Source organism: Pseudonaja textilis, chromosome 3 (genome assembly GCF_049901715.1).
Source record: "Pseudonaja textilis isolate UNSWEBS1 chromosome 3, rPseTex1.2, whole genome shotgun sequence".
Classification (NCBI taxonomy): domain Eukaryota; kingdom Metazoa; phylum Chordata; class Lepidosauria; order Squamata; family Elapidae; genus Pseudonaja; species Pseudonaja textilis.
The window spans coordinates 191,084,416-191,110,692 of record NC_141992.1 but is presented as its reverse complement, the minus strand read 5'-3'; the positions used below and the strand labels follow the sequence as shown (position 1 = coordinate 191,110,692).

Here is a 26,277-nt window from a genome sequence, read left to right as displayed (position 1 = left end):
CGTGTCTAGTTGTGCACACATTTCAAGAATATTTTGGATCGAACAACTTTCAAAACAAGAAATAGAGGATGCCAGGTTTCAACAGACAGTTGTACACATGTATGACAGTAACCAATTTGCTCCAGTTTAGACTCATCTAATTCAGCAATTAAGATTAGAAATTGCTGACAGATTGGGCTCTGGTCCCTCTCTGAACAGATGGTCTTCTCCGCATTTGGAGTTGCTGATAAATTAATAAAGGGGCCTCTCAGGTTCTCTATATGGCCGATCAGCATCTCTTTCCTGTCACAAAGAATTGGCAGAGCGGTTTGTCACCACAGGATTCCCTTGCTGGTGAGCACGGTATAGATTGGCAGCTCTACCTTTTAACAGGAGGCTGGAATAGTGCCTGACTCAAGCATTTGACAGCTAAGTTCACTGCTATCCTGCTAGGAACACATGCTGGACAATTCTTTCAATACATTTGGGCTTTCCAGTCTCCTGTCATGTTACTTAATTATCATAAAACCATCAGAGATGCAAACGTAATCCTCATAAACTGTTTGCCTGCCTGCCTGCCTGCCTGCCTGCCTTCCTTCCTTCCTTCCTTTTTGAAATGTTGCATGCATGTTTCATTCTGTTTTGCTACAGTCCTGGTTCTTTGTTTCTTGTTCCCTACGATGAGGGCACAGAACAAAAACACAGTGAGAGAAGAAGAGGCATATGAATTTCAGCGTTTTAGGTTCGCAGCTTCTTACTGCTGATATTCCTAGTTTCATAGAAAGTAAGGGGTTGGATTTCAGTGTTTCATTTAAATGTCTACAGAGATTCTCAGTCATCCAGGTCATGGTTGTCCCAAAGGACAACCTTTTCAAGAGGCAACTGGACTTTTCTTGTTTTTTCTTTTGAAGATGTTTTGCTTTTCATCCAAGAAGCTTCTTCAGCTCTGTCAGGATAATGGGGAATGGAAGGATTGATATTCCTTGCAGATAGCTGGTCATTTGCATCCTTTTAGAGGGTCGTTGAAACACGTATCTGTGTCCTCAGGGTCACCTGAGAAAAAGCATCTTTGGGACAACCATGGCCTGGATGACTGAGAATCTCTACAGACTTTCCTTGAATGTATTTCACTTCTCATCCAAGAAGCTTCTTCAGTTCTGACTGAATGGTGGCGGATGGAAGAATTTATATCCCTTGCAATTATCTGGTCATAAGCACTCTTTCCAGAGTCATTGAGACCACTTGGGTTTCAATGCTTCAGATTCTTAGCTTCCTGCTACCAATATTCATAGATTCATAGATTCATAGAAAGTGAATCCACCACCACAGTAAGTCATCTATGCAGTTCATTAAAGATCTCCCTCTGAAGATTGAACAGCAGAAAATGTAACAGTTTCATCAATTTCATGAAACAAAGTTTCTGAGTTTTTATAATGGGTTAGGTTAGGCTAAAAAGTGGGGGGTTGTGGTTGTAGGAGACCAGTAATTGTTTCTCTTCTTCTTGTATGGATGACATCAAGTAGTAATATTATGGATTATGTTGCCACTGTCAACTCATAAAATATTTCTATGGTCGTTTTAGAGTTGCCAACAGAAAGGGATGGGGGGAAAGGGGTATGAAAGAGCAGTGCAGCAGCTTGGAAATCGAAAGTGCATTCCATACATAGTTTTTCAGAGATAGTAACTAGGTGACTGAAGTTTCTGCTGTGCAAAAATCTAACTGGAGAACATGATTGATGACTCTTGACTATGGATGTGCCTCATTGGAGAATATGAATTATGATACACCCAGGGGGTGGGGGGAAAACCAGGATCAAGGGTGACAATGAATGATGTGCCTCAGAGTCGGCTACACCCAGGCAGTGTCGGACATGTTAACTCCCAATAAATCCTTTGAAGTTTTGGAAGTTTGGCTTGAGACTCATGATCTAATTGGGGGTAACTGCCGGAATCCTGATAGCCACAGTATTCTGTAAATTTAATATAGAGTGTCGCAGGAGCCCAGTGCTGTATCTTTGGTTTTAGGTTATGATAGTAGGAAAGGCTTCCCTGTTATTACCTTTATTGTCAGAATATAACGTGTACATTGAGATTGGCTGAGCCTCCCTTTGTTCTTTTCCTTTCCCAAAAAAATCTTCATACCTTGAGCACTAAGATCTGATCTCACTTAATTTGATGCCTGTCCCATTAATTTCACCATCTTCTGTGGGAAAGAGGCTGGGAAAGAATGAACTCTACTTGACTTCACAGCGTCTAAAGCCCAAGGAATTAAGTACAACACCCTGACTGGATTGCTGGAGGCTTAAAGCTATGGCTTTGGTTGGTCTTTAGTCAAGACCTGACAGGTTGAAATCACTTGGAAAACCGCTTAGTTTCTCAGGTAGGCATCGCCCCATCTTTCTTTCATGAAAAAAATATGCTTTAATTAGAATCCAGATAAGGACTTCAAATCTTTCCCATTCTTTCCCCTGGGAACTCAAATCAGTCAACTCGGATCAAGTAAAAGAGACCAAACTGAAGATTTAAGCAGCTCATTATGGATAAAACTGCAGAGTATGGATAAAGAGTTGAAGCCTCTTCCAGTGCCAAGCAGTTGGTCTAAAGCAGTGGTCACCAACCAGTGAGAAAATTTTGGTGGTCTGCAGAGAAATGTCCCCCCCAAAGCACACACACCCCCACAAAGCAATTAATCCAGGCTGCACCACCCACATGGCCTGCCCACCCACTGGCCCCCACCCTTCACAAAACACAAACCTTACCTTGAGTAGAGCCACACGAGCTGGAACTGGAAGGTAAGACCAACAGCAGGGGAGGGAAATGTGCCTTGGGGTGGCTTGCTGATGTTGGTGGGAAAGTCGGTCCCATATTCCAGAGCTGCAGTAGTCACAGGACTGGCTCTTTGGTCATCCCGGAGTAGCTCCTCCAGTCCATGGTAGGCCGGTGCACCCGGGTAGAGGAGCAGCTGCTCTGGGATGACCTAAGGGCCAGTCCTGTGACTACTGCAGTTCTGGAATATGGGACCGACTTTCCCACCAATGTCAGCAAGCCACCATCAGTCAAGATTCGTATTAGTGATCCGCGGGATTTAAAATTATGAGTTTGGTGATCCTTGAGGTCCAAAAGGTTGGTGACCCCTGATCTAAAGCGATGTTTCTTCAACTTTCTCCTCTCTTCACCCCTTTCCAGACTTCTAAACATTATGGAGGACCCCAATAAAAGCTGTTCTGATCTTGGCATAATACAATTACTGGGTTCCTTGGAATTCTCTGAGCTAGGTTGTTTCCTTGCAAACCTTTCATTGATAAACTCGGAAATGGTAATGAAATGACTGCAAGAGAACACCCAAGCTCAGAGACCATCAAGGATCCACAGTTTGACCCTAAGCTAGAAATACTATCTTCTATTGCAATTACTGCCTCAGTACTTATAGAGATTCCCAACCTTCTTCATTACTAGACATACCTGGAATTCTCTGATTGCCATAAGGGAAGGGATAGCCTTTCCCCCAAATTACAGCTGTACTGACATAGCCTTCTTAAGACAACTCAAGGAATAGCCAGATTGAGTATAGATCTTAGAAGAGCCAGAGAAATAGTCACAAAGGTTTCTATGGCACAGTTTTGGTAACTTCAACCATGTAAAGTATGAATAAAATACATTGCAGATCCACAATCTGCTTATTATATGAATGTACAGCTATTTTCCAATGAGAGGGAAGTCTTCTATTGGCATCCTTGGAATGCACAGCATAGAAACAATAGGCAACAGGCTTAACATCTGTTTTAATTGATCTCACTTCTATGTGTAACGTTGTTTTGGAGTGAGGCCTGGAACTGAAATGGAAATAGATTGTCATGACAGCATCCAAGAAAAGACCAGCGGATGAGTTTTGTTTAGAGGTTTAGAGGTGTTGTCTTGACATTTGTATGGCTGGAAAACCTTTGATAAGGGTAAAAAAATGGGTGAGGGGTGGGAGGATTCAAACATCTAGCATCCATTAATGCAGAAGAAAGTTGGGTTGAGATGTTGATAAAACTATGGATCAGTGTGAGATAATCCACGATTAAAAATAAGTCTTCTGTGCCTGGAACTTAGATTTTGAAATGTAGAATCTGAGCAGAGATACTTGAGAGTTTCTGGACAAAAAAGAAACAAAGAGCTGAAGTTGATTGTAATCATGTTAAGTGGATTCCCTATCCAAAGAATTGAGTGCTTCCTTCAGGTTGTGACTGGCATTTAGAAGCTAGCAAGGAGCGGGAGGGAGAGAGCTTAGAAATTTCTTGCATGGAAAAAAAAATCCTGAAGTTTCCAATTATCCCATAGGCCTGCTCCCACAACCCCAAAAATCATGAGGTTGGCTTTAAAAAGAGATTAAAATAATCCCTTTCTAGAAAACTCTGCTTCCAGGTCTTGAAGGTTATTGTAGAATTATGCAATCAAACTTTTTTCCTCTCTCTGCTTTCAAGAGCTAAACATTCAATTTCACTTTACATTCCAGAGCAAGGTTTGAGGTTTTTTATGAAGTCTGAGTTCTCCTTCACCCCTTTCCCCATTAAATTAAATTCAGAGCATTCAGAGATGTATATTGAAATACACACCATCATATTTTATTCTTACTCTATTCTTATTCACTTTTAACATAGTTCTAAAGAAAAGGAAATGATTTTGGCATATTGTGACTCCTGAAACATACTGAAGAAAACCCCCAAAGTGCTTTATTTTCCAGATTTTCTTGTTTTTTTCCTTTGAAAAGTCTCACTTCTCATCCAAGAAACTTCTTCAGTTCTAACTAACTGGAGATTATGTATATTCTTTGCAAATCCTTCCATTCCTCACCAGTTAAGTAGAATTGAAGAAGCTTCTTTGATGGGAAGCAAAATGTTCTCAAAGAAGAAAGACTCCAGTTGCCTTTTTGAAAAAAAAAAAAAAAGCAAGCACATTTGGGACAACCAATACCTGGATGATTGAGAATCTCCATATACATGGTGAAGGAAGATCACCAGATGTTTCTTCAAGCTAGGCTAGTTTATGAAACCAATGCCACATAGATCAGGATTCCTTATGTTGAAACCTCTACAGCAGGGGTCCCCAACCACCGGTCCCCGGACTGGTACTGGTCCAGGGAACAATTTCTACCGGGCCGCCGGTTTGCTGGGCATCGCCATCTTGTTTTGATGAAAAAGTGCTTCCGGTGAGCTTTTCCGGGTAGAAAGTGGCGTTTGGGTACTGAAAGAATCCTCGCGCCTTAGTTTCATGGGGGGGGGGGCGGCTTTGAACAAAAGTAAGGCACGAGGATTCTTTCAGCACGCATGGCAAGGTGAGCCGAGTGACCGTCGCGAAGCCGTCGACACAGGTACAAAGGAGGAGTTGAAGGTGGCAGGGAGAAGCGGGGGACAGCTAGCTGGCTGGCTGGTCGCTCAGCTCGCCTTGCCATGCGTGCTGATGCCGGTACCAGGCATGGATGATTTTGTGATGCCGTGCCGGGCCACAGCACAAAAAAGTTGGGGGCCACTGCTCTACAGTATCAGAAGTTTGCAGGTCTGAGTGCAGGGGTGGGCTGCTGGGTATTCGCAGGGATTCAGGAGAGCCCCTAGCTAAGATTCTGTGCAATTTGGAGAACTCCAAATCCCACTCCTGGCTGGGGCCCCCATCCGTCTCCTCCCAGGAGTCCCCACGTGGCCTATTTGGATGCAGGAAAGTGCAGGGTGTGTATGGAAGCTCGGGGAGGGTGAAAAATGGGCCTCCCAGAAGTTCTGGAAGGCCGGAAATGGGCCCGTTTCTGGCTTCCAGAGAGCCTCTGGAGACTCAAGGAAAACCTCTGGAGCCCGGGGAAGACAAAAACGCCCCCACCACCGCCATTGTGCAGGAAGTCCACGCCCACCATGGCCATGCCCACCCAGCCACCAGGCAGAGAACCCTTTGCTAAAATTTTGAAGCTCACCCCTGTCTGAATGTCCTTTGCTTTTCTATCTGTGTGTGAACTGGGAGAGACTAGAAACATTTTTTCACGTTGTTTTCTCAACCATTTGAAATCCTTCTGATCTGGCCATTGTCTTGGTAGGGCTCATCCTCCAAGAACGCAAATGGCCTTGAGGAAAAGGCGGTGTTCAGCCATTTCCCTGTCAGCGCCAAGAACACCATCCTCAATGCTTCCTCAAGATTTGACCATTCTTAGCCAGCGTTCCAAAATGCAGCTAGTCCTCAGCTTAACAACTGTTTGCTTAGCGACCGTTCGAAGTCGCAACGGCACTGAAAAAAAGTGGCTTGCAATTCTTTCTCACACTTTTGACTATGGCGGGTCATCTGATCAAAATTCAGGTGCTTGGCAACTGATGCATCTTTGTGACGGTTGCCGCTTTCTGGGATCACACAATCCCCTTTTGCGACCTTGCGACAAAGCAAAGTCAATGGGAGGCCAGATCCACTGAGCAAATGTGTTACTAACTTAACAACTGCTGTGATTCACTTATCAAGTGTGGCTGGAAAAGTTGTAAAATGGGGCAATATTCATTTAACAACTGTCTCGCTTAGCAATAGGGCACGATTGTAGTCATAAATTGAGGACTAACTGTATTAGCTATTCTTTATATCTTTTAAAGTTTGCCTCTTACCTGCTAGAATTTGACAATGAATGCTGTTCACTACTGCCCCAAGCAAAATCTGGGGCAGTAATTCCACTCTAAGAAAAATGTCCTTAGAAAATTAATTTTCCCCCTTTATTTTACCTGAACTACACAGAAGTTTTATGTGATATGAAACATTTTGAAAAAAGTACTTCCAGACTAAAAAACATTTGAATGACTCATGCATATTCCATTCTTGCTGGAAGTATATGCAGTGATGTAGTTCTCCTTCCAGTTTAATATTTTACAGGGTGAAAGTATTTAATTATAAATTTTTGAAAAGCTGAAAAATGTGTCATTGTTTTGGCTAAGCTTTTCTTCTACCCGCTCTGCCTGAGAATTACTTTCTTAAACGGATGTTTGACTTCTGGCATGCACTTATGGAGGAAGGAAAGTGGAAAATAGAAATAGAATTCCAATGGAAATCGAATTGTCAAGGGTCTCATCCCAAATTTTTCTTGGTGGATGAATGAATGAATATATAAACGCATGGAGTTTTTAAAATGGAATATTTATAGATAAAAAGGAAAGAGAGAGAACAGATTTATTTCAGCAACTCAAAGTCAATTTAATATAACTTCCAACATATAAGAGATCCAGTGTGGTGTAATGGTGAAGGTGCTGGACTACAAAACCAAGATACCATGAACTCTACTCCTGTTTTAGGCATGAAGGCCAACTGGGTGACCTTGGGGCCAGCCACTCCCTTTAATTCCTAAATTCCTTCATCTCAAAGTTGCCAAGATTGTAAATTGAGTAATCCTGTATTTGCCTGTGGGAGCAGTCTTGTCTAAGGCCTAATCAAACCTATGCCCAAAACAAACAAATGAGATAAATTGCATTAAAGCAAAAACACCATTGACTGATTCACCCAGTGTAGGAAATGACCAGCCTGAGCCTAAGGGAGGGGTCAAACATGTCATAAGTTTCAAGTCTCTTTGTGTCCACAAGAGATCTAAGTCCAGCCCATCCTGAATGCCCCTCTTATCTCCCGCTCATTTCCCTTGATCATTAGTTGGCCAGATTCTTGTAGAGAGCTTAAGCTTGCAATAAATTTTTATACTCATTTGAACTGTCTGAATCTCCTGACTGACACCCAGACTCTTAAGAATCCCCCCACCCTTTCTCTGAGATTTAATAAATCGCAGCATTTCTGTTGTGGATTAGACCAGAGTAGTAACATTTCATGTAGCTGCATTTCCCTGAGTTTGGACACTGCCTCCAAACAGCATCTATTTCTGATCCTTGTGTGTTCTGTATATAGTCTAGATCAGGGGTGTCAAACTCAAGGCCCGAGAGCCAGATCAGGCCTGTGGGTAGACCCTGGAAAGAAAAGCAATGGCCCAAGGGCTGCATAGAGTCCTCCCAAGCTCCGTTTTCACTGGCACAAGGGTTGCAGGAGGCCGTCGCGGCTGAAAACAGAGCTCGGGAAACCATTTTCACTGGCAGAGTGCTTGGGCTACCACAGGTGTCCCCGACACAAATGACATCATGCTGGACATGCCCACCCAAGGTCAAACACAACCCTGATGCGTCCCTAATTAAATCAAGTTTGACACACCCTGTTCTAGATACAGCATGTCCTTTTGCTGACCTCTCTTGGTATTTTCTCACTTTTATTTCATGCACCCATGCTAAAAATTCAACCATGGGAAAATATATGGACTTAGTGTGTGGAATGAGTAACATTAAACGAGAAAGTGTGGAAAACAGAAGTTGCCAAAAGCTGAAGGTTGGAGCTTCAACAGCTGATGCTAAAATGGATCATTTCTTATTCCTTCTAAGAACATGACAGATAAATCTATGAAGCTTTGGCACATAGTAAAAAAGAAAAAAGAAAGAAATATTTTGGCTTCCAACAAGCACTCAAATTTGGGTGCATCCCAGAAATGTAGGAAAGTGAGATTAACAAACAGGTGGGGTAGGATAAAAGCCAAATTTGATTATATTTAAATGTTATTTTAGATTTGATCAAGTGGTATCAAGATGATAATTTGCTGTACATTTCATATTTTTACCTTATGTCACATTAAAACAGTTACAAATTGGCAGCAATTTTCAAAAGGGGTTTAGAGACTCTACTCAAGGTATTTGAATCACATACCGCTCAGGAAATTTAAGTCTAGCCTTAAGTTACCTAATAAAGTTATTACTTAACTTTATTACTTATTATTACTTAATAAAGTTAGTGTAGAAATATATCCATCTGGGGATGTTTGTCATTGGGAGTGTGGTTTCATTTCCATTTTAATATAAATTAGATAAAGAAAAATATTATTCTGTAAGCCGCCTTTAATCACCATATGTGAATAGGCAACAATATAATTTCCCTGAATAAATAAAATAAAATAAATAATTATCTCTTCATCTGTTATTTCCTCATTTGTGTGGGTTTTTTTTTAAAGATTTTTGATGTTTTTATTAGAATTAAAAGTTATTCTGGTTTTATGTTTTTTTTATTGGTTTTAGTTTTATTGCACATCACCCAGAGTGATTTTTGGTGAGATGGACAGCTGTATAAGATGGATGGATGGATGGATGGATGGATGGATAGATCGATCGATCAATTTTTTCAAATGTTGTAATTCTACAATAGGAATGCTTACTATTAATGTAACATAGGTCCCTGTCTCCAATTAGGAAATAATAATTGTTTTACACAAAATGATTTTTATTTTGTTTTTGTTTTTTGTACAAAATGTCTCATTTTTTAAAGTGACAAACCTGTGTATATTTTTTCAACCAAATTATGAACTTTCTGGGATTCAAGAATATTGTAGATCATCCATTTCCCTTTTCATTCTGTTTTAGAGTCCTTTTCAAGAATTGGAATACTTCGTTTATCCTAATGTTTGATGCATACCGATGTATAGCCACATTTTTAATATTTTTATAGTGTTTTTGATAATTAGGCACAATGGTTCATTACCCAAACTAGGCAACATCATTAATGCTAGCAAATCCCACTCACTACTAGCACTAATGATAGTAATAGTAATAATACTTTTGCAATGTTTTTTGAGAGTTTGGCACAATGTTATGTTGCTTACTGAGGATTAGCTCCGAAGGGCTTGTTCTAAAAAATCCTAGTGGAAATTTATCTTAGGTACCAATGCTACAGTTTAAAGTTTGATCATTGGTGATATATCAATAGCAATGGGAGTTATATACCACTCCACAAGTGCTTTATAGCCCTCTCTAAGTAGTTTACAGAATTAGCATATGCCCCCAACAACCTGTGTCCTCTTTTTACTATCCTCACAAGGATGGAAGTCTGAGTCAACCTTGAGCCAGTCAGGATCGAACTCCTAGCAGTGGGCAGAGTTAGCCTGTAATACTGCATTCTCCTGGTGCAGTGGTTAGAATGCAGTATTCTTATACAAGAAGAATCACCAGTGGATTTTTATATATTTCTTCTCAACTTTGACATCATTACACCTATGCCATCACAGCTTCTGATCCAAGATTGCGGATTTCCTCAACATAACATTTTTAGACATTTCCATTATTTGAAAGAAAAATTATAAACTCACAATATTCTTGATTTCCGATTCTGCATTCATAGAGCAATCACAATGTATTTCTCCTCAGAGCAAAGGCAAACTCTTAAGTTTTGGCGGAATGATATGTTTTCAGTAGAAAATTCAGTTCAATTGTAATCTTGGGTTGGACCGATGAAATTACTGCTGTATATGCAAAACATCAAAGTGATGAATTCACTGTGTTTTAATTAAAATAAATATTTTTAAGAGAAGCTTCCTGTTTAGAGAAAAAGAAAATTTAGGGCCTTTTTATTCCAATGAATTCTACATAAGACAACTTTTAACATCACCTAAATATTAGTGTTCACTCTTCTATTAAAGCTAAAAGAAGAACATTCAGAATTATGGTGCTTTTCTACAAACTAAACTTTGTTTTTGTTTCAGAGACTTGGTCACATGGGTATAAAAATAAACAAAAGCTTCTTAAAGAAAGAACTATCACATTAACTTAGAAATTGCAGCATTTTTGAAAAGAAACAGTGGCTTCCACTACTGAAAACCTCAGAGAGAGGTGGTATTTAATCTTAAATAAAGTGCACTTCACCTTAGCAGCGTAAAGCTTTTGAATTCTTTTGTTCTAGCAGGGAAATGATTTGCTGGTGTGCCTAAAATAGTCAAAACAACCTAGAATGAATACTGCAACCAAATCTAGAATGAATACTGTTAGCCAAATAAACAGTGTTATCATAGTCTACAACAAACAAGGCAATAATGTGTTGTATTTTTTACATTGGTAGAATAGTTTTATATATGTATATATAATAAAAATGTAATATGAATGTATGTCTTACACGTCTGTGCTCTATATCCCAAAGGCAACAAAGCTTAAGGATAACAGAATAACAAACGTTGGAGGGACCTTGAAGGTTTTCTACCCAAGCCCATGCTCAAACAGGAAACTATGCCATTTTAGACAAATGGCTGTCCAGTCTCAAGAATATATGATCATGCACAATATTCACCAATGCAGGCTTTATTTTCAGAGCTATAATTGTTCTTGCTTATGAATTCATCTTGGTATTCTAAAGGCTAAACCTATGAGAGCCTTCAAAGGCTTAAGGATTTCCTTAAAAATTCCAGTTTGGCATTTTGAGATGTGCTGGTACAGCTAATATCCAGGCTGGGCAGGAATTCTAGAAACTGCAGTTCCAAGATATTGGATGTTTAATATACACAATTCATCTTTATTAATCAAATTACAAGTGAATAATAATGTGGTTGAAAGGGCTTACTGGGACAAACATTTCCTTCCTTCCACATTATCTTTAGAGAGACAGGAATGCTGTAATGTTTCTCAATGTTGAATATCTTCCGTATTATGATGATAATAATGATGAGGAACTGATGATGATGATGATGACTATGTACCACCAAATTGTGTTGACTTTTAAGGACTACATAAATAGAATATGTTTATTATATCAATAAAGGACAATGTTGATTGTTTTCTTGCAGATGTTTCATTACCCCAACTAGGTATCATCATTAGGAGCCATGGTGGCGCAGTGATTAGAATGCGGTATTGCAGGTTAATTCACTGCTCACTGCCAGGTGTTTGATCCTGACTTGTTCAAGGTTGACTCAGCCTTCCATCCTTGGGAGGTCAGTAAAATGAGGACCCAGATTGTTGGGGGCAATAGGCTGACTTTCTAAACTGCCTGGGGAATTCTGGGAGTTGAGGTCCACATGCCTTAAATTTTCCACGGTTGAGAAACATTGCCTTAGTACAGTGGAACCTCGGGTCATGACCGTAATCCATTCCAGGACTTCAGTTGCAACCCGATTTGGTCGTGACCGGAAGCAAGACTGATTGAGCATGTGTGTGCAAAAAAAATATGGCGTGGAAGGGGAAATTGCCACGGTTAGTATTTGATCACCAATCGAGGATGTGTTTGTGACTAGAGCTGAACATTTTGTGGATTTTTTGGTCGGCACCCGATTTGGTCATGATCAGAAATGTTCGTGACCCGAGGTTCCACTGTACAGTGTTTTTCAACCTCAGCAAGTCTACGAATCTTAAAGTTGCCACGGTTGAGGAACATTGAGTAGATTCAACTGAATTGGTTGATTCAGTTCCAGTTGAATTCCTATTATTGTATTTCTGAACAATTCTAGAAAGCAGAAGTTCCACTTCCTTTTTTAGATTCGTTGATTTCCATGTGCAAAAAAAAATAATTCCTCTTTTAAAGTGAAAGAAAATAGCCGTTTTAGCAGTTGGTCAATGTCACAGAAACTGGGTTGGAAATTGGCGAAAGTTGAGCAGGGTGAGAGTATTTCCACATTTTCCGTTGATTCAACAACTTTTACATTTTGTGCTGATTTAAAATCCACAGAAACTTCCCTTTTGCTTATGAATGAAAAAAGTCTAGATGAGCTTTTTCATAACATGTTTGCCACATCAAGCATCTATGATACTAATACCACTCTATAAAGCCTTAGTAAGACCACACCTAGAGTACTGCATCCTGTCTTGGTCACCATGCTATAAAAAAGATGTTGAGACTCTAGAAAAAGAGAAGAGCAACCAAGATGTTTAGGGGACTGGAGGCTAAAACCTATGAAGAATGGTTGCAGGAACTGGGCCTGGCTAGTCTAGTGAAGAGAAGGACCCGGGCAGACATGATAGCAGTCTTCCAATATTTGAGGGGCTGCCACAGAGAGGAGGAAGGGGTCAAGCTATTTTCTAAAGCACCTGAAGGCCAGACAAGGAATAATGGATGGAAGCTGATCAAGGAGAGATTCAACCCGGAAACAAGGAGAAATTGTCTGACTGAGAGCAACCAACCCAATTTTGGACACTTGGCAACTGGTATGTTTTTATGGTAGTTACAGTGACTTGAAGGTCATGTGATCAGCTTTGGCAACCTTTTGCAACATGTCACTAATTAAACAAATGCAGTGACTCACTTAACTCTAGCAAGGAAGATCATAGAATGGGTCAAAACTCACTTAACAACTGTCTCAGTAGGAGAAATTTTGGGCTCAATTGTAGTTGTGTACGTCAAGGACAACCTGTAGGAGTGACACGACAGCAAGGTTCCAATATCTTAAGGGCTTCCACAAAGAAGAGGGAGTCAAGCTATTCTCCAAAGCACCAGAAGGCAGGACAAGGAGCAATAGATAGAAACTAGCCAAGGACAAATGCAACCTAGAACTAAGGAGAACCATTTGTGGAACAGCTTGCATCTCCAGAAGTTGTGAATGCTCCAACACTGGGAAGTTTTTAAGAAGAAATTGGACAACCATTTGTCTGAAATGGTACAGGGTTTCCTGCCTGAGCACGAGGCTGGACTAGAAGACCTCCAAGGTCCCTTCCAACTCTGTTATTATGTATGAATAGATTTCTTTGTGGGAATCCATGAAACAGGGCTATGTACAAATGGGGTGTGTGTGTCAAATGATGATTGCACCACTTGATGCAAGCCCCTCCCATTTGTGTGTGTGTGTGTGTGTGTGTGTGTGTGTGTGTGTGTGTGTGTGGTCATTCAGAGATACAAAAAGAGCAGACTTGTGTAGAATGGACAACACTGCTTTCATAATTTTCATTAAAAGCATCCTATTCCAGAGATGGCTCAAAATTGTTTTTGGAGAAATGTTATGGATGCATTCAGTCCATCTCTACGAGTTATTAAACCAAACCAATTTTATATCAGATTTCTACACAAACCAGGGAAGGAAGGGAAAAGACAGCACTGCTTTTTTTAAAAAAAAAATCCACTAATTAATGCTAATATACTTTTAAAGTTCAAAGTTGTTCTTTGAAAATGTTTTTTTTTTTAAAAAAAAGTGCGCAGCTCTATAATGAAACTGAGCTGATGGAATCATCTTCCAAAGTCTTCATCTTACCTCTCTATTCTTGCATTCCATAAAGCACTCTCTCAGGGCATCTTATAAAATAGATTTGGAATCTTTTTTTTCCCCCAGTTAGCTTTTTTAAAAACAAAACAACAACAACATTCACCCACAAAGATTAAAGGCAGCACAGAGATTATAATCATGGAATGAGGTAGTGAAACAGAAACGTTTGGCTTCTTTATATTCAGTGGAAAGTTGGGGTTAGCTCAGAGTAAATTTAAATCCATGTTAATACCTTCATGCTCCTGTTTTGCTTCTTAGTTTGTTGCTGGAAAATTCCTTGTGAGCTCAAACTATTGTTGGGGGCAACATGCAAATAATACTTCTATCTTGTAAACCGCCCAGGAAGTGCTTATAAAGCATTGTGGAGTGGTTATATAAGCCTCAATGCTATTGTTATTATCTCGTTCTACCCATCCAGAAATAACAATGGAATTTAAACCCAGGAGAACTGCAACAGGTCAAGAATAGGAGGAGATCCAGATGCAATTCCAAAACTGTCTTACTGGCATGATTTTGGACAGAGTCATGTTTCTGGCTCTATCTTTAATATCTCTCTTTATTTGCCTTTGATTCTTGAGAAGTATAACCCTACATAAGTATCTATTGAGCTTGAACTTTTCTGTAGCGTTGCAGTCATCTGACAATTTATCTCTTCTTCTCAAAACCTCTTTTTTTCCCCTGGGTAAACAGATGTCTAGGTCATATTTGCAAGCCCTCTTTTACTTATTAAGCAGTAAATAAACTCAATTGGACAGGGCAAAGTTTAAAGCGTTTGAGTGGTTGCAACAGTTACTGAAAGCTTTCTTGAAGCACACTGCTTGAAGTCCAGGGAACTAAAAGTGCCAGTCTTGCTTGCTTGTTTATCATAATTAATTATTTTATCAACTCCCTCAACAGAGGGACTGTGTTGGCTTCCATGCGTACCTCACTTCTCGTTTTCATTTGTTCTGCCTGCTAAAACTTGCATGAACTTCCATTCGAGCTTTTATCTGGTTACCAGAAGAGATAAGGAATTCTGAGCTGGTGAGTGGATTGCTTTCCCTATTTGGTGGAAGAACCAGGCTGTCTCTCTGTCCTATGCTGAGCGTAGAAATCTGCAGTTTTCAAAAAGATAAACGGAGAGGTCGATTCCTTACCTATCTGTGCCTGGGAAAATTAGCCACCTTTTTTTCTTCTTCTTAATGAATCCCTTTGGGCAGCTTATTAAAAAGACTGACTTGTTTTAGACTTAACAAGAACAGAAACTATGCTTCCCAACCCTGCTTATAAATTACTGCAACACAAGTTCTGCACAAAAAGGGTTAGAACTGATAAGGAAATATCAAAAGGTGCCCAGGGTTTTCTTGGAGGCAAGTCGATTTATGGCCTCTTGACCTTTCCCTCAGTGTCTCTAGAGTCATTCTTACTACTTCTAGCATTTCCTTCCAACCTTCTCTTAATGACTGCCAATATATTTTCCTGAGGGGTCCTTGGTGCTCTCTGAGCTTGGTTATTTTCTTGTAGGCGTTTTCATTACCCAAACTAGATAACATCTTGAGTGCATTGATGATGTTACCTAGTTAGGTTAATGAAACATCTGCAAGAAAACAACAAGGCTCAGAGAGCATAAAAGACCCCCTTGTTTCAACTCTGAGCTGCTACCAATATTCTCCTTTATCGATATTTATTAAATCTGCCAACCTTTTTCTCTCCTCCAACCCACCTCTCACTTTTCTTGTCCCAATTTTCTGTTCTGCTTTCCAAACATTTTCTTTTTAATATCTCCAATCTGGCTTTGTTGAGCAGAAGTTGCCCTACTTCTTTGACAATCATTTTTGAGTTTTTAAGAAGCTAAATAACCATCTTGCATCTCACGTTGCATGTTTATTTCTACTAGCAATAAGATCTTGAATTCCAAATTGCAAATAATAAGGAAGCAACAGAAATACTACAAATGAGTCTGTTAGGCTCCTGTAGATAACAGATAATCAGAGTAGCAAGGGACCTTGTAGGTCAGCTAGTCCAAACCCCCCTCCCCCACCCAAGTGGGAGACCCTACACCATTTCTGACAGATGGCAGTCTAATCTCTTCTTAAAAGTCTCAAGTGATGGGGCTCCCACAACTTCCGAGGACAACTTCTGTTCCATGGGCTGATTGTTCTCACTGTCAGAAAGTTTCTCCTTATTTCCAGGTTGAATCTCTCCTTGTTCGGTTTCCATCCATGATTCCTTGTCTGGCCTTCAGATGCTTTAGAAAATAGCTTGACCCCCTCCTCCTCTCTGTTGCAGCACCTCAAATATTGGAACACTGTTATCATGTCTCCCCTGGTCTTTCTTTTCACTAGACTAGCCATGCCCAGTTCCTTCCCAACTCTGGGAAATAGTGGAGGATGGTCGTGGCAGGGGGCTGGCATGCTGTGGTCCATGGGGTTGTGAAGAATTGGGCATGACTGCCACCAATGCAATCTTAGGCTGTATTAACAGAGGGATAGAATCAAGATCATGGGAGGTGTTGCTACCACTTTTAATGCCTTGGTGAACTTGGAATATTGCATCCAGTTTTGGTTGCCACGATATAAAAAAAGATGTTGAGACACTAGGCTGAGTGCAGAGGAGAGCAACAAAGATAATTGGGGACTGGAGGTTAAAACAGTAGAATAGAATAGAATAGAGTAGAGTAGAGTAGAGTAGAGTAGAGTAGAGTAGAGTAGAGTAGAACAGAATAGAATACAATAGAACAGAACAGAACAGAACAGAATAGATTGAATAAATATTGGAAGGAATAGAATAGAGTAGAGTAGAGTAGAACAGAACAGAACAGAACAGATTGAATAAATATTGGAAGGAATAGAATAGAGTAGAATAGAGTAGAGTAGAGTAGAGTAGAGTAGAGTAGAGAAGTAGAACAGAACAGAACAGAACAGAACAGAATAGATTGAATAAATATTGGAAGGAATAGAATAGAATAGAATAGAATTGAATTGAATAGAATATTGGAAGGAATAGAATAGAATAGAATAGAACAGAGGACCCAGATTGTTGGGTGCAATTTATTGACTCTATAAACTGCTTAGAGAGAGTTGTAAAGCACTATGAAGTAATATATAAATCTAAGTGCTGTTACTGTTCTTAAAATGCTTCTGCAATGCAGAATCCATGGTCTTTGCAGGTAAACCAATATACAGGTAGTCCTTGACTTGCAGCCACAACTGAATCCAGAATTTATGTTGCCCAGTGAGACACGTGTTAAGTGAAAGATGATCACATGACCTCAGGACACTGCAACCGTCATAAACATGAACCGGTTGTCAAGCATCTGAATGTAAGTCACATGACTATGGGGATACTGCAGCGATCATAAGTGTGAAAAATGGCCATAAGTCATTTTTTTCAGTGCCTTTGTGACTTCGGATGGTCACTAAATGAATTGTTGTCAGTCGAGGACTCCCTGTACTGCTGTACACATCAGTTTTCAACTTGCCACCAGTCGCATACGGAAACATACCTGGAGTTGCTTATGATCCGGATTCAAATGTTTGATGCTTAACGCCCCCCCCCCCCGGTGGTCATTGACTTCACTTCTGGCGCTGCGCCTCCAACCTGCATTTTCGGATATTTGCAGTATCCTCAATCACATGACTGCATTTTATGACAGTATTGCTGAAAGCCAGCAGTTACCAGGTAGTCCTTGACTTAGAGTTTCTTGTTTAGTGACCATTTGAAGTTATAGTGACCCTGAAAAAAAGTGATTGAGCAATGGTTTTCACCCTGATGACCATTGCAACATGGTCAAAACTCAGACCTGGCAACCGACTCATATTTATGACAGTTGCAATTTCCCGGGGTCATGGGATTGCTGTTTGTGACCCTTTGACAAGCGAAGTCAATAGGGGAGTCAGATTCACTTAACAACTCTTTTATAACTTAACTGCACTGTTCTGACCAAGGCTTCCCGAGACCATACTTAAGCACACACTCAGTCCAACAACTCTTGTTTTATTTCAACGGCGGGGAATTATGTTCATTCCCAGCCTGTAATGAGTCCCAAACAGTTTCTCGAGATAAGTATCCACCTTTATCTCCTTTGAATTGCTGCCAACAACTAAAGTGCCAAATGAACTATAAAAAGCTAAATGAAGTACAAAGTCCGCACAGAGCTTCAAGGATTAATCCGAAGAGAGCAAACGACTTTGCTTCCTGCAATGGTTTCTTCACCTTGGCCTGTCTTTTATACCTTATGGGAGGGGCAATCACTTCCAAGCCTTACTCCTGAGTCGCCCTTTTGTTTTAGCTACTCTTGCCTTCTAGCAGCCCTGCGCACACACGCACTGGGAACAGGCTCCCCTTGTTCCTCAGCCTCGCGGCTGCCAGACTCTGGAGGCTCCGGAGTCAACACCCGCCTCCCAGATGGTCCTGGCCCCATCTCTGTATCGGATGCAGGACCCTCATCTGAATCCTCCCCGGACTCCAGAACTGGTCCCTGTTCTTCCCCACTGTCCGATTCTGCTGCCGTCTGCACAGGCTGCTGTCGAACCATAACATGCAGTGATTCACATATTGGATGTAAAAGGGGACAAAACTCAACAATTGTCTTGCTTAGCCATGGAAATTTTGCACTATGGGGATGCTGAAACAGGCGTAAGCGTGAAAAACGGTCATAAGTCACTTTTCTCAGTGCCATTGTAACTCCAAAAGGTCACTAAATGAACTGTTGCAAATCAAGGACTACCTTTACTGGAACACCTTTCTAATTTTCTTTATAACCTCTTAATTGCAGCAATCCTTAGTTTGAGAACTCCTTGTTAAAAATGTTAGAAGGTAGTCCCAAAATGTTACATTCCTCATCTCTTTAATGCATTTCTAGTAAGATTAAATTTTTAGAAGCTCACTCCGATGCTAAATCCTTTCTTCTGATCATGATGATTACATAAACAATTTTTGAGTTACTAATTTGTTAGAGTGCCAAAGGTCTCTGTCTTCTTTGGATGGTGACATTAAATGTGGGTTTGCGTGACAGTTTCTCCTCGCTGCTCTCATCAACAACTGGAAATCTAGCACCAGCTTGTATTTAAATAGGATACTGTGTTTAATTAATATCCTGATTAATTTTTGATGAGTAATTGCTTTCTAATTAAGTGCCAGGCTTATTCTTTCACTACAGTATCATTCCAAGGTGAGGTGACGGATCATCTCATCCAAGTTGAGGTAGCACTGAATTGATTAGAATTTAATTCATGGTATATTTTTTAGCCTGGGCAAAAAAAACAAAAATAATGGGCCCTATCCAACAACATGGAATTTAATGTGGAGAAAAGCAAGGTTTTACACAGGCAGGAAAAACCAAAGGTACAAATACAGATTAGGTGAAACCTGGCTCAAAAGCAGCAACTGTGAGGGGGACCTTGGAGTCTTAGTGGACGATCACTTAAACATGAGCCAGCAGTGTTTGGCGGCAGCCAAAATTGCTAATACAATCCTTGGTTATATAAACAGAAGCATAGAATCAAAATCACACAAAGTATTAGCATCATTTTATAAAGCCTTAGTAAGGCCACACCTGGAATATTGCATCCAGTTTTGGTTACCACATCACAAAAATGATGTTGAGACTCTAGAAAAAGTACAAAGAAGAGCAACTAAGATAATTAAAGGCCTAGAGACTAAAACATATGAGGAACGGTTGAAGGATTTGGGTCTGGCTAGTCTAGAGAAAAGAAGTAATTGTTCTGAGGCAACCTGGTTCCAAGAGAGCCAACACCAGACAAAGGCAGCAGCCCCCACCTCTTAAGGTTTCATCTATGAATTCTTTTTCTTCACAGATAAAAGGCTGCTTCCAATTAATTAGCTCCAATAAGGAAGAGCCTTGCCCAGTTGTTTTCCAAGGCTGCCAAAAACCTACAGATAAGAAATGGTTTACAAGAGTTTTCAAATACTAACTATAATGTTCACGAGGCTGAGTTTCAGAGCGTCTTTGCCTTCTGCAAAGAATGCTTCTTCAAACCTGGCTTTTATCCTCTTGAGGGAGGCGCCATTACCTTGCAGCCTTATTCCTGAGTCACACGTGCTGCTGTAACTGCTCCTATGAGCAATCCTGCATGCACGCGCACTTGGCACAGGCTCCTCGGGAACCTCCTCATCTCTGCTGCCAGCCCCCCCAATCTCTGAAGGCAGCAGTCCACTCCCTAATGGTCCTGGCCCCTCAGCCGAGTCCTTGCTCTCCTCAGCCTGTCCACACCTGCTGCCGGCTAACCACAACAGTAATAGAGGTGACATGATAGAAGTAAATCCTGTATTTGAGAGGCGGGTGGGTCAACTTGTTTTCCAAAGTACAGGGCAAGAAACAATGGATGGAAACTAATGAAGGAGGGAAGCAACCTGGAATTAAGGAGAAATTTCCTAACAGTGAGAACCATTAGATGATTTGTGTAATGGCCTTCCCTGCTTTGTCCCATAATTACCACAAGGTCATTGAGCAGGAGATGAAAATCGAAGAAAACCATCCAATTGTGTACCAGTTCTGCCCAAGGAAGTGTGACCCTATTAAGAACCGGGATAATAAATTTATGTGACCAAAAGGTCTTTGAAACCGAAGCCACATGCCTTGATCAGGCAGAACGGGGTTAGGGTGGAATGCAGATATCTTGACTACCAAATTGCTTTCCCCAGGGAAAATGATATCAGCTCAATTAAGTTAATATATTTCAGTGTTTCTGCCTTTCTGGAAATGTTTGCAAAAAAAATCAGCCAATGAATGTTGGCTTATCTCATGTTTTCAAACTTCTCTCAGGGAAAATAAACGCTTTTGTGTATTTCTGCAATAATTAGAGACATCTTTCCCCGAAGCACTTTCCATGAAGATTAAAAGGAGAGAAGGAAGAAAAGCAAAATGAAATATTTATTCTTCCATAACGTGATACGGGCAGCTATATAAGTTTAATAAATAAGTAACAAATGAATGAAGTAATGCTCTTGAAATCACATCCGATCCAGGAATTTAGAAAATGAAGCATTATTCTTGTTCAGCAGAAAACTTCTGGGTGATAAAATATTACAAATTAGTGTACCAGGCATTGAAAACTAGCAAGATTGAGACTGTAGAGTAGATGTTCAACTGATTATTATTCCTACCATGGCATATTTAGCAATAATACACAAAAAAGAGTTATTATACTGGCTTAAGCTTCTGGTAAACCAAGTTGGGAAGTACTGTAGTTTGTGGACAGAACATGTCAGCCTCACTAACAAATGTTTAACCTCATCTCCATCACTCTCCCTCTTTCTCTCGTTCTGACTCTGTCTTTCATCTCTCCCTATTTTTTCCTCTCTCTTTCCTACCTTTCTTTTTGTCTCTCTCTCGTTCATCTCTCCATCTGTCTCTTTCCTCTCTATCTTATTGTCTCTTTTATCTATCTATCTGTCTGTCTGTCTGTCTGTCTCTTTCATCTGTCTGTCTTTATATATTTTTTCTCTCTGTCTTTCCTCTCTGTCTATCTTTTTGTCATCTATCTATCTATCTATCTATCTATCTATCTATCTATCTATCTATCTATCTATCTATCTATCTTTGTCTCTTTCCATTCTCACTCCATTGTGGATTCTGTTAATGTTTAAGGGAAGATGGAGACAGTATAGAGAATAAAAGGTATTTTAACATAAAACTTCTCACAGTTGGTAAAACAGTTTGCTTCTGGTACTTATGTCTTTCTTTCTTTCTTTCTTTCTTTCTTTCTTTCTTTCTTTCTTTCTTTCTTTCTTTCTTTCTTTCTTTCTTTCTTTCTTTCTTTATCTTTTTGTTGATCTAAGCTGTATAAAGTCCTCTGGAGTCTCACGGCTTCTTCCATGTGTTCAACCACAGAAATAAATGTCCAAGGTATCAGAGCAGGTAACACACATTAAACACAACTATGCAAAGATACCACACCAAAGCTACTGGTTATTATTGATTTTGTGCTAATTGTTTGCTTTACGGGACTTGGGTGCTTTCATTTTAATAGGCAAAAAAATACAAAGGGCAGGTCTGCATCCTTTTGACCTACGTCAAACTGACAACCTCTCTAGTTTTGAGCAAGATCAAATAGTAAATTCAAGTTGTGGTTACCAGCCTTACAGCATTTATACACAAAACTGGGGAGTTTATATTGGAATGTCAATTATTAACTTTTTTTATTATAAAAAAGAGAGATCATTTATTAGTCAGGTGTGCCTTGGAGGAGTAGCATTTCAGCCACAATTCAACTCTTCAACCATAAAGAGAAACCATTAACCTCTGTCAAAATAAAGAGATGTCTTTTATTTAGCATTCCTTCCTTTACTCTTTTCTTTCTTTCTTTCTCTTTCTTTCTTTCTCTTTCTTTTTATTTCTCTTTCTCTTTCTCTTTCTCCCTTTCTCTTTCTCTCTTTCTCTTTCTTTTTATTTTTTTCTCTTTCTCTTTTCTCTTTCTTTTTCTCTTTCTCTCTTTCTTTCCTATTTCTCTTTTTCTCTTTCTTTCTCTTTCTCCTTTTCTCTTTTCTCTTTCTCTCTTTCTCTCCTTCCTTCCTTCCTCCCTTCCTTCTTTTCATCCTCCCTCCTTCCCCTTCAGGGGCTGAAGTCCACAAGTCTTAAAGTTGACAAGTTCCCCCCACCCACAATAAAAGAGGAAGAAAAAAAAAATATCTACCAGAAACTTGCTAAAGGGTAACCTTGGATAGGGAAAGATTATGATACAGACAGGTAATCCCCAACTTACAACGGTTTGTTTCATGACAGTTCAAAGTCACAACAGCACTGAAAGAAGTGACTTATGACCAGTTCTCACACTTAGGACCCTAGTAGTATCCCCATGGTCTTATGATCAACATTCAGACACTTGGCAACTGTCTCAGATTTATGACGGTTGCGGGGTCCCACAGTCACAGTGGTGATCCCGTTTTGCGAACTTCTGACAAGTAAAGTCAATTGGGGAAGCCAGATTCACTGAAGAACTGTGTTATTAACAACTGCAGTGATTCACTTTAGCCGCTGCGGCAAGAACGGTCGTAAAATGGGGACAAACTCTCTTGGCAAATGTTTCCCTTAGCAACAGAAATGTTGGGCTCAACTGCGGGTGTAAGTCAAGGACTTATCTGGGCTGCAATGGTTGCAAAGGAGTGAAGGGTCGCTCACTTTTAAACTTAACAATCGTATCCTATTTACCTAGAAGTGATGTGCACATTTCTCCCAGCGAAGCATACGGAATAATGCAGCCTTTGATTTCTCATGGGATAAAATTGTCATCATCATCATCATCATTATTATTATATAATATACACAAAATATGACAGTGTACAGAGCAAACAAGATAACTATGCTGGGCTTCGTATCACAAATCACCAGTCAAACGTTGTTGTGGTTTATTGTGGTGGTGGTGGTTAATCTTTGGTGAGATTCACAGCCTTTGGGGCTGGTTGGTAGCTCAACAGCTCGAGACCTAACCAAGGACCTAGGATCTGTTCAGATAGCATCGGAGGATATAAGCTGTTCCAAGTAGGGTGGGTTTTTTTGTAGAATCAGGGTATTCAAGCCTGATTAATTCAGAATTTCCAAATAGCGAGGCAGCCCTTTACGTATTGTTTCAAGTGCTCCAATCACAATTGGGATAACACAAGATTTCTTTTTCCAAAGTAGCTCAACTTCAATTTGTAAGTCCCGGTACTTTGTGATTTTTTTCTTGCTGCTTGTCTTCAGTTTGTGCATCAACAGGTATTGCGTTGTTGTTGTTGTTGTTGTTGTTGTTGTTATTATTATTATTATTATTATTATTCAGCCTTCGGGGCAAGCAAAGGCACCTGAGTTAAGAGAAAAGACAGCAAGTCACTTTTGCTTCAAACCATCCGGAAAAACATGGGTTTAGCAATAAAGGAGTCTTCCCTAACTGACAACATGATTTACAAATAAGGCAGTGGGATTCAATTTTTTTACTACCAGTTCTGTTGGTGTGGCTTGGTGGGTATGGCAGGGAAAGGTTACTGTAAAATCCCCATTCCCTCCCCACCCCACTAACCTGCTTTCCAGCTCTGTTCTCCTGTGCAGGGTAACAAAAGAAGATCCAGCCAATCAGCTGGGACTGAGGAGGCAGAGAATAGATGGGGGCGGAGCCAGTCAGAGGTGGGATTTGCTGGTTCTCCAAACTACTCAAAATTTCCGCTACCAGTTCTCCAGAACTGGTCAGAACCTGCTGAATACCACTTCTGGGCCTCTTGCCTTTGACAAACTACAAAAGGGCCTTGCACTTAAGCTGAATGACCTGAGTCAGGGGTCCCCAACACCTGGTCCATAAACCAGCACACGCAGGGATGGGATTCTACCAGTTCACACTTATTTGCTAGAACCGGTTGTTAACATTCTAAGCAGTTCGGAGAACCGGTTTTTAGAAGAAATTACTGGCCTAATCCTGTAAGGAAGGCAGGAAGGAAACATTCTGGTGTTGCTTACAGAAACTGTCTCTCCATTAACCCTTATTACATTCTCGGCAGGACTAGACTTCCTGTCTCAGGAACGTCTCTGGAGTTTTTTCCCCCTCCTTTGCTGTTACTTTGCTTGTGTGGAGTGACCATTCAAAGTTACAATGGCACTGAAAAAAGTGACTTATGACCCTTTTTCACACTTACGACTGTTGCAGCATCCCCACAGTCACGAGAGGCCAGGCGAGGAAATGCGTGCCTCGATGTGAGTGATATTGAATTGGCCATGCCCTGCTAATAACATGACCACCAAGCCATGTCCACCCAGTCACTTGACCACCAAGCCACACCCACCACCTAAGCCACATCCACAGAACCAGTTGTTAAAAAATTTGAATCCCACCCCTGAGCCCACGGCATGCCAGTAACTGGGCCACACAAACAAGGATGCAACTAGCATGCAGAACCACCACCTCTCCTTGGTCCCTTGTGCCCGGAAGATTGGGGGTCTCTGAGTTGGGCTGCCTTTTGTAAAAAAAAAAAAAATTAAATAAACCAGCATTTCTCTCTGGGAGCTGAAATATACTTGAGAACAGCTGTGCCCCATATAAACAAACTGCTGCTAATTCCAACCTCAACTTGTGAACGCCAAAGAGGTCCCTGACCTGGTTTAATGCTGCCCAGGCTCTTGGAGCGAGAAACATTCCGGCAGCGCTTGATGGTTTGCAGCCGGTTCTTTCCCTGCTTTCTCAGGAGAAAAATGCTTGAGAGTAACAGGGCTCCCATTCACAGGTTCACTGCATACATTGCCTCCACCTCGTTTCACTAACCTGTGATAAATTTCAACCGATCCATCCAGTTACACACCATTACAAGCCTTTAAGCTTGTTTAAAAAAAAAATTCACTGAGGTCAACGAATCAGCAAATCAGATCATTAGATTGGATAGGATGATGAGATGATAGGATAAGGGTAGGATAGGATAGGATAGGATGATGGGATGGGATAGGATGATAGGATGATAGGATAGAATGGTAGGATAGGATAGATGATGGGATGGGGTGATGGAATGATAGGATAGGATAGGACAGGATGGTAGGATAGGACAGTTGATGGGATGGAATGATAGAATGATAGGATAGGATTAGGATAGGATGATAGGGTAGGATAGGGTAGATGATAGGATAGGTTAAGATGATGGGGGAAGCCAGATTCACTGAACCAACCACCGTGTTACTAATTTAACAACTGCAGGGATTCCCTAAACCAAGTGGCAAGGAACGTCATACAATGGGGCAAAAATTCACTGAACAAGTACAGCTCCAAATGAACAACCCATCATACAACCAACTGACCAAACAAGACATTTATAAGCTAAGGAGAACAGGGCAAGTACAGCCTGTTCATGATATTACCCAGTCTGCTAAAGAAATGGTCAGAAACTAAGCTAGTCGAACCAGAAGACTTCCAAAGTCCCTTTCTCCTATCCTATCCTATCCTATCCAATCCTATGCTATTCCATCCCATCCCACCTAATCCTATCCTATCCTATCATCCCATTCCACTCCCTCCCTCCCTACCTGACCACACCCTATCATCCTATCCTACCATCCTTTCCTATCCTCTAGTTATTCATGTGATAACTGAAGCGAGAATTGAGTTTGCTCAAAATTGGAAAAGAGAACAGACTCGTACTGAAGAAAATGTGATTAGGAAAATATTAGAATGTGCAGAAACGAATAGGTTAACACTTGCAATCAAAGAAAGAGAGCAAACTGAATGTTTTAAAGTATGGGGATTATTTTATCAATGATTAGAGAAAAAATATGATAGATATAGTTAATGGATTAGTTAAGAATGTCAAAGGTTAGTAGATAT

At 40.5% G+C, this 26,277-nt stretch overlaps 1 protein-coding gene across 3 annotated transcripts in view; it reads left to right on the top strand.

Annotated features, from left to right (window-relative positions):
* Positions 1-26,277, top strand: part of ST3GAL1 (ST3 beta-galactoside alpha-2,3-sialyltransferase 1) — a 90,461-nt gene that overhangs the window by 6,083 nt on the left and 58,101 nt on the right. Inside the window, exon 1 of one of the 3 annotated variants that reach the window (XM_026703684.2) lies at positions 14,804-15,025. The exons of the other annotated variants lie outside the window; for them this stretch is intronic. The gene's annotated coding sequence lies outside the window, so the exon portion shown is untranslated. Of the gene's footprint in view, positions 1-14,803; positions 15,026-26,277 lie in introns of those variants that run through there. 3 annotated transcript variants of the gene reach the window in all.